The following is an 8982-nucleotide window of genomic DNA, read 5'->3' as shown; positions in this document are numbered from 1 at the left end:
TGTGACAGGTGCTCTGCCAGAGTTCTGTACAGGTAAATTATCCTTTTGCTTTCTTAGTGAGCCGATAGAGAGGAAGAGGAAGGAATGCCATTCAACACACATCACTCTTTTTTCTCTACCCACTATCTCCAGAGCTGCAACCCCAGTGTCCTTCAGTGATTAAAAGAGCCTCAGTTGCAGGGCAAAGTCCTGACATACCAGTGTTTGCATTGTGATGCATCACAGCTATTATGTGTTGATACAAATATCCCAAGAAATACCTGAGCGTCATTGGACTTTGTCGGTGGGTGGTCAAAGAAACACCGAGTGTCCTTTCTCAGCTTTGCTGAGGATTATGGCTAAATGCTTAGGTTAAGGATGCAATGATAAAATAGTTGAATTGGTCATCCACAACTAAGCCCCAGAATGGAAGGGCTAAGTTGAGGTTATTGGATAAACTAGACTGACTTTAGAAATAACATATTCTACCTGAGAAGCATTTGTTTCAGCTGAACCAGGAAATGTGGACTGCTCCAAACAGGGAGGAGGCATACGAGGGATCTGCTCACAGGTGTTATAATTGAATTATAAAATATGAGGCTTAGAGAGAATGTTCACTTATTTATTATACCTGCAAAAATCCTACTTATAGCCTTCAAAGTCTAGTTCAGATAATGACTTCGTCTGTGAATACATTCCGAACCTTTCCAAGCAATAATAATTGTTCTCTCCTCCGGGTTTCCATAACATTTTGTCCAAACTATTGGTAGAACAATCATCACAGTGAATTATAGTCCATGGTCTCTCTCTAATATATTGTAAACACTTTGCTATATGGTCTTGGAAAAGGTAAAAATAAACAAAACATATCCTTGCCTTAAATAACATAATTGATTATGAGTACATAACTTCAGCACTCAAACAAAAGGAAATAAACCTTTCAAAGCCATTTGTTGAAACTTTATAGGTACATTAGGTACAGAGATTTGACATTAGGTACAGCGATTAATAGAATGAAAGAAGAAACTGGAAATGTAAGTAAAGGGCAGAAGCGAAAGGACTCAAACATTGTGCTAAGGATTTTGTTCTTTATCCTATGGGCACTGGAGAGCCATTGAAGGTTTTTGAGGAGAGAAATGACCTGCCCAGAGATGTATTTTTAAGAAAGTAACTGAGGCAATTGTGTGGAGAGTAAATTGGCAGTCGAGAGCCTGGAAAATATGGAAAGAAGGAGTTGTATATGTAAGATATTGTGGAAGTAGAAACAAAAGAATTCAGAAACTGCTTAAATGTTGAGAGTGGGAGTGGGAGGGGAGAGGAAAATCAGAATATTCAAGAAAAAGAGATGGTGGGACAAAGGTTTGAAACATCCAATAATAGGTTCTTCATCCTTCAAGTCCCATAGCTTAACCTACAAAAATATCTAATAGAGAAACAAACACCACTAAACATAAAGCAACCATCCAAGAGACTTATACTTTATACATTGTTACCTGGAAAAAAAACCTCGAACTCAGCAGTTCTAAACCTGTGGGTCGCGACCCCTTTGGGGGTCGACCGACCCTTTCACAGGAGTCACCTAAGACCATCGGAAAACACATATATAATTACATATTGATTTTGTGATTAATCACTATGCTTTAATTATGTTCAATTTGTAACAATGAAATTGGGGGTCACCACAACATGAGGAACTGTATTAAAGGGTCGCGGCATTAGGAAGGTTGAGAACCATGGCTCTAACTAGAAATGATATTTGCCTAGATTTACTTTTTACCAGTAGGAAATTTAAGAACACATAACTTGCTGAAACTCAGTAAAATAGTAAATCGATAAGAAATGAATCTACATGAGCATGCATTTCCAGTTTTCACTCCAAACAAACTTGAGCATTAACCTGTAAGCCTATAAATATTCACTTTCATACTAACTAAATCTAAAAGAATTTCAAGAATGTCGAAGGCCAACAATTCTTCACAAAAAGCAAAAGGGCTGCTGGAAGAAAAAGCAGCCATAATGCCTTTACAGAGGATCAAATTTTGAACCTTCCATTCATGGAGGACTTAGGTAATAATAATAATGGACCTAAGGTTTACTCTCTCAGGCCTGGATCAAAGACCAAAGCATTTAAAAGCCAGTTACAAAAACAGGTTGATTGAGCCCGGCCGTTGTGGCTCAGTGGTTGAGGTTGACCCATGAACAAGGAGGTTGCGGTTCAATTCCCTGTCAGGGCACATGCCCCGGTTGCGGGCTCAAACCCAGTAGGGGTGTGTAGGAGGCAGCCGATCGAGGATTCTCATCATCGATGCTGATGTTTCTCTCTCTCTTTCCCTCGCCCTTCCTCTCTGAAATCAATGAAAACATATTTAAAAAGACAAAACACAACTAAAAAACACAGGCTGATGGAACTCTGAACTCAGCCCTGACCACCCAGTTCTAACTGGAGTCATTCGGAACAAGTAGATCATCTATCTGCCTTTTGTTACTAAACAAATACCTTTTGGGGGAGTGCGAGCCTATGGAGAGTTGCTCCAGTAGGTTTCCCTCCAAATAGAAAGAGAAAAATGTAATCTGCATCACTGCTCATGAGCAGGGCAACCCCAAGCCCCAAATCTGACTTGGTCCTCAGTGTTGGGGGTCATCTTTAGATGGGGCACCCAATCAACTCTAATTTCTTCTAGATAGACCTTGTATTTTCTCTATACTATTCACAGACCTCAGGAGTCAAAAGGTACCAAAGGAGCCTGTAATCGTTCACATGCTCCAAGGATATATCTGATTGCTGGGTATTTTTCATGACGGTCACATATACTGATGTGAAGTCTATCAGAAGCTATTTGATGAAGTAGAGCCTGAACTGATTTGGAACCAAGAGTCCTAGGTTCTCGTTCAAGGATGTCCATTTTTGGAATGCCCGGCAGGCAGGCATACTGCGGAGCGGTGTGACTTCCCTCCAGGGAGGGGTTTCCGCTTTCTCTCTGGACTTAATCCTGGGTGGAGTGAGGCTGGGTTGCTGGCATCACCTTGCCACAAAGAGAAAAGAGCCTGTCTGGGGTGGAGGGAGCAGAGGAAGCATTGCCGAGAGATGGAGAGAGTGAAAAACTAGAACCTGAAAAAAAAAAAAAAAATCATGGGAGTCTCTGGAGGAAGCCATGCCTGACTTCAATTATTAAAATTGATCATTCTTTTCTTTTTTTCTTTTTTTTTGCTTAAGAGGTTTGGGATTGGGTTTCCTGTCACTGCAAAATGAGAAAGTCTTAATTTGATACCAGCTTCCCAGGTTTATGGAACTTTCTTGGGCCTCTGTCTCCTCTCTGTGAAATAAGTGGGTTAGATGATTTATCAGACAGGCTTTGTGTTTGGCGGCTAGTAACAGACACCAGTGGTTTAGAGGTTTTGTTTTTCTCGTGCGAGAAGTCTAGATTAGGCAATCCAGGACAGGTCCGCAGTGCCATGATGCCAACGGGCACACAGGCTTTCCCGTCTGCCAGCTTTCCAAGCGGCCCTTGTTCTCGTGCTTCCGAGGTGGCTGTCACCTCTAGGCATCCTGGCTGCATTCTAGGCATGAGGAGGAAGGAAGGCGAAAGGGCCAGAGGGACAACTCTGGTCCCTGGAAGACCCACACAGGTGGCTCTACTTCCATCTCATTGGCCGGGACTGTATCACATGGTCACTCCAGCTGAGAGGAAGGCTGGGAAATGTGTGGTTGTTTTCATATGAGTACAGTGATGCACTGAACACAATTGGGGGTCAGTTGGCAAGGAAGAGGGGAAAAACAGATGTTGGGTAGACAATTCCAGTATCTGCCACAAACTCCATAATAGCAAAGGTAACCTCTCTCTTTGAAGTTCTGTAATTCTAATCTTTTTTTTTTTTCCATTTTGTTTTACCTAATCCTTTCTAAATGAAAAAAGGGCTAAATATTTTGTGGAAAAGGGAGAACATTTTTAACATCTCAAATTTTGGAGAAGCAGAGGTGAAATGACAACTGATACATTTGAGATATCAGATTATTCACCTGAAACTCTTTATATTTATTATCTCTTCCCTGAAACTTTCTTAAACTTGTTCATTCCAATCTTCTGGAAGCCTGTTCTTACTACTCACAACTATTCTGATCGATTCTTAATTGTACTAAGTTACCTGGCTTTTCCTTCTGATTTCGTCCTTCCCAAACGATTTCATAGCCTCATCTTTTATCTCGCCAATGAAATTGTAAGCTTGTAAAAAGCAGAGCCCAACACTCAGCACAATGTTGGATTTGGAGTGAGCAATCGATAATGGCTGAGCAAAGAATGAATGATTGATTGAAATCTGAAATTCTATTTATTTTCTGTCCTCAGAACTCTGTCCTCAATGCATGCTTGTTAACTGACTGCATCTCAGAATCATTACCAAGGCAATTTGTATCCTAGGAAGCCAGCTGTAGAAAGCCTTTAATTTTCTACCTGTAAATCCTCTCCACCATTGTACATTCAGCTCGGTCTCCCGAGTCAGCACCCTGACAACCTCCCTTTACCTAATTGTTTCATCTAAGCCCTTCCCATTTTAACAGATTAAAGGTTTTACCTTCAGGAAATTCTTATGTCTAAATTAAATTCTGTAGATGCCATTTCCTCTTCCTTTGCTCTCTACTTTGAAAGAACACAGCAGGTAACAGGTTTGCTAATGCTTTATAAAGGCCTGAGTGGGTTGTCTTTTAAAATAAAAAATAAGTTATGTGGAGGTTTTATACTGCAAAAGCAACATGTGTTTGCTGTAAAAATTAAAAGTAATAGCTGCAAATAAAGTAAGTTGATAAATAAGAATTATATAAAAACTCATAAACCACCACATAGAGACCACTTACTGCGTTGCCTATGTGTATTTGTTTTACATATACAAAAATTGGGTACACTATGTATACTGTTATCCTGCATTCTTTTTTTAAAATATATTTTTATTGATTTCAGAGAGGAAGGGAGAGGGAGAGAGAAATAGAAACATCAATGATGAGGGAGAATCATTGATTAGTTGCCTCCTGCATGCCCCCTACTAGGAATCAAGCTGGCAACCCGGGCATGTGCTCTGACCCAGGAATCAAACTGTGACCTCTTGGTTCATAGGTCAATGCTCAACCACTGAGCCACACCAGCTGGGCTAGCCTGCATTCTTGCTGCAACTGTGAACATCAGTACAATCAGTAAATATTTTTAATAACATGGGATGGCAGAGGTGTATTTGGTTATATAATATATCTTAATTTATTAACCAATCCCCTACCTTTGGTATTTAGTTTATTTCCTTTTTTGAAAACCTTTGTGAATACCACTGAAATAAACATCCTTGTAGCTAATCTCTGTTTATAGCTTTTTCTTAATTACTTCCTTTGGATACACCCCTCCATAAGTTTTCTTTGCAGAGTGGTAAGGAGAAACAATGTTGAAATGGGAGAGAGTATAGCAAGTCCATAATAGCTCTTTACCATTATTTTGAGGCCTAAAATGTGTTTGGCTTGCAAGTTCCAGGACTTACTCAGCATAACAAAATGCAATGATTTAAAAATATATTCCCATGGCACAACACCTGGAAATCCGAGCTCTCTGCAGAACACTATAGAAATGCTGATAGAGAAACTTAAAAATCACAAAACATATAACTTCATGTTACATCAGATACTATCCTGTACAGACAAACATGAGATATCCATTTAAGAAAAATGCATCAGCCCTAGCTGATTTGGCTCAGTGGATAGAGCGTCGGCCTGCGGACTGAAGGGTCCCAGATTCGATTCTGGTCAAGGGCACGTACCTCGGTTGGAGGCTCCTGGCCCTGGTCCGGGGCATGCAGAGGCAACCAATTGAAGTGTCACTCTCACATCCATGTTTCCCTCTGTCTCTCTCTCTCCCTTCCACTCTCTCTAAAAAAAATAAAAATTAAAAATAAAAAAATCAATGGAAAAAAATATCCTCAGGTGAGGAATAACAAAACAAACTAGCAATCTAAAAATGTTACATAGTAGACAAATAAAAAGAAAAAAATGCAATCAGAGAAAAATTTGCAAAATGGGTGTATAACAGTACTTTTGTCATTCACAGAGTTATGGAAAAAATGAGCTAACGTATGAGAAAGTGCTTTGTAAGGTATATTATTGTAACACAAACCTTACCAGTAACTGTTATAATTGGTGAAGTGTGTCATCCCATGCTTGTCTTTATACTTTTACAACATGCATCTCATTGTGTTTGTTTGTTTGCTTTTTAATTTATATTTATTGTCGAAAGTATTACAGATGCCCCCTGTGTCCCCCCCATGGGTCCCCTCCTGTATCTCATTGTTTGAATTTGCAATTCCCTATTACTAGCGGGTTTGAACATCTTTTCAGGTATTTATTGGCCATTTAAGTTCTTCTGTATGTTTCCTTTGCCCATTTTTTCATTTGAATTGTTTGTCTTTTGTTATCATCGTGAACATATTCTGGATATAAATCTGATGTTGGTTACATGTGTTACAACCTAGAGATATGTGTTATTATTATTACTATTATGCCCATTATAAATATGAGAAAATGAGGTTCAAAGGGGTCAGGTACATGGCTCAAGGTCACATAAGTAGTAGTTGGATTTGGAAGCAAAGCAAGAAGGCTGTGCTGGAGGGAAATGGGAGGAAGTCCATGTGTCAGGCAGAGTCTGCAGGAAGTACATGTATCATTCAATCTCATTATAATCATCACACCCGCTCTATGAGGTAGGTACTATTACTGTTCCCATTTTACAGATGAGGGAACTGAGGTTTTATTGTCCTATCCTGTTCAAGATTCCCATTCCCTAAGAATATTAATATGCAAAACAGCCCTAGCTGGGTTGGCTCAGTGTTTAGAGAGTTGGCCTGTGGACTGAAGGATTCCAGGTTTGATTCCGGTCAAGGACACATGCCCAGGTTGCCGGCTCGATCCCCAGTAGAGGATGTGAAGGAGGCAGCCAATCAATGATTCTCTCTTATCATTGATGTTTTTATCTCTCCCTTTCTCTCTGAAATCAATAAAAATATATTAAAGAAAAATAAAATAAAATATGCAAAACAATTGGTATAGTGTATCAGTACACTATACATCACCATACATCAAAAAATAAAAACTATAGGTTTTTTAAAAACCTACTCATATGTATTGTTTTATATAAAGCATATATCTATTTCTATGTACTATATGTCTATATCTCTCTATATATACATATATATGTGTACATATACTATATTTTTCAGTGAACTAGAAGGGACAATTCCAACCATATGATAGGAAATGGTGGTTAAATCAGCCTTTAGCTTTGTCTTCAATATTTCTCTCTTTTTTAAAAATAAAGAAACAAGCAAAACAGAGATTGTTAGCAAATATTACAAAATATTAATGGTTCTTTCTCAGTTAATGGTGAGAACATAGGTGTGGGGTTGTTGTTTTTTGTTATTGTTGTTTTTTGTACTTTCTTGTATTTTTAAAATTTCTCAAAATGTAGAAGAATTTCTCTTAAAAATGGGAAGGAACTACACCAAAACAGTAATAGTGATCATCCTTTTCTTCTTCCTTCTCCTTTTCTATAATTTCCAAAGCTTTTGTAATAAGCAAATCTATAATGGGAGGGAAACCACCAAATTGTTTTGTCTTGTTCTAAAGTTTTGTTTTAAGCAAACTTAATCCTAATATCTGGAAGAAGTTACTGTCAGTCTAGAATCTGCATGAGCTATCTTATGCATTTTATATACGTTCTTTTTAATATACTCCCTAGCACTGAATATCTACAACTAAACAGGTGATGGAAAAGCCCATATTGTCCTAACACTATTCCCTCACTCAGACAAGCAAGTTAAAACCCTCTCATGAGTTTGGAATCATACGGAAATGAGTCATGGACAGATGTCAACGTCTATTGTGTCTTTAATTTCAAAGGAATAGAATATACGTTTGCCTAAATGGGCTCATATTCTGATATCCTGCATTGTGTTTACTCTCCAGATATAATGGACACATTCAAAATTAGTAGAAATAAGGTATTTACTGGGATTAGCTAGGGTTCCTCTTACAATCTGTTTTATCATTCAGTGCATGGATATTAGCAGTTGGGTAACAGCAGGTGTGAGTGGGTAAAATGACTCTAAGTCACCATCACGTGGGGGGGAAGTTAGAAGAATTGCGCATAGCATGGAAACCTTTTTACTTTTGTAGCTATCTGAGCAAGCGAAGCTTGAGTTTCCAAGTCTAGTGACAGATTTATTTTAATGTAATTGAATAATTGGAGTTTTCCAGTGTCAGAAACTTTTATCCACTCTATTACTTAGAGGATTAAAAGAAAACTTGATCTGGTGTCTTATGGCACTTTCTCTTCCCAGGAACCCAAAGAGGGGAACACGTGCCCCTGGATATTACCTGTTTCCGCTGCATCTGACTGAGTACAGGCTACACCAGGTCACTGCCTCTCACCTCCATTGTCTCAGAATAACTGGGTTTGGGAGCTGGGGGAGGAAACCTTAGTAGTCACTGAATCCCTCTAATTTACCAGGAGAAAAAAAAAATCAGGGCATGATTTTGGCAGGAACTAATGAAATGAAACTTATGCATTCACTATGACCCAGCAATTCTACTTTTGAGAGCTACCAAGGAGAAGCCTACAGGGGCCCTCAACGATGTTCGTTGCAGCACTGTTTGTATCAGGAAAAAAGAGAAAAAGAAAAGAACAGCAAAAGGAAGGAAGGAAGGAACAACCGCAATGTCCATCAGCAGGAGAATGGCGAGTGAAACATAAAATATTCATACTATGAAGCACGAGTGAGCAAATGAATAGATGTCAAAAAACAGAATGAATCTAAGAACCAAATTGCAGAAACCTGGTAAAAATACTATATGTAAGTAAAAACCCATACAAGACTATTTTTACATGGGTACAATATGTGCGATATGTGGAATGATACTGAATATCAAAACCTCCTAAATTTTAGAATAAAATATCTAGACTTATGATAAAATACCTGTCC

The sequence above is a fragment of the Myotis nattereri genome (genome assembly GCF_964212035.1).
Source record: "Myotis nattereri genome assembly, chromosome: 15".
NCBI lineage: Eukaryota > Metazoa > Chordata > Mammalia > Chiroptera > Vespertilionidae > Myotis > Myotis nattereri.
The sequence above is the reverse complement of the archived record's forward strand: the minus strand, read 5'-3'. Positions refer to the sequence as shown.